Source organism: Galeopterus variegatus, unplaced genomic scaffold (assembly GCF_000696425.1).
Source record: "Galeopterus variegatus unplaced genomic scaffold, G_variegatus-3.0.2 Scaffold1824, whole genome shotgun sequence".
In the NCBI taxonomy this organism is placed as follows: domain Eukaryota; kingdom Metazoa; phylum Chordata; class Mammalia; order Dermoptera; family Cynocephalidae; genus Galeopterus; species Galeopterus variegatus.
Genome location: NW_007727935.1, coordinates 92,568 through 92,952, shown reverse-complemented (window position 1 = coordinate 92,952; position 385 = coordinate 92,568).

Genomic DNA, 385 nt, shown 5'->3' with positions numbered 1-385 from the left:
GCGCTCAGCCAGTGAGCAGGAACCGGTCTCCACATGGGATCCGAACCCTCGACGGGAGCGCCGCCGCGCTCCCAAGCGGCGCACTCTCCAGTGCGCCACCGAGCTGGCCCCAAAAAATTTTTTAAAAAAAAGTCTGGGCTCTCATATGTTCTGGCTGTGAGTCTCTGAGTAAATCATTTAGCTTCGTGAGCCTGATGACTTTAACTGTAAAACAGTGCTTCCTTTATTCATTNAAAAGAAATACCACATGTTCTCACTTATTGGTGGGAGCTAGAAATAAATAAATAAATTCACTCACACACACACACAAAAACTGGGGGTGGGGGGAGAAGATATAACAACTACAATTTTTTGAAGTTGTTATGACAAGCAAACAGAAAGGACA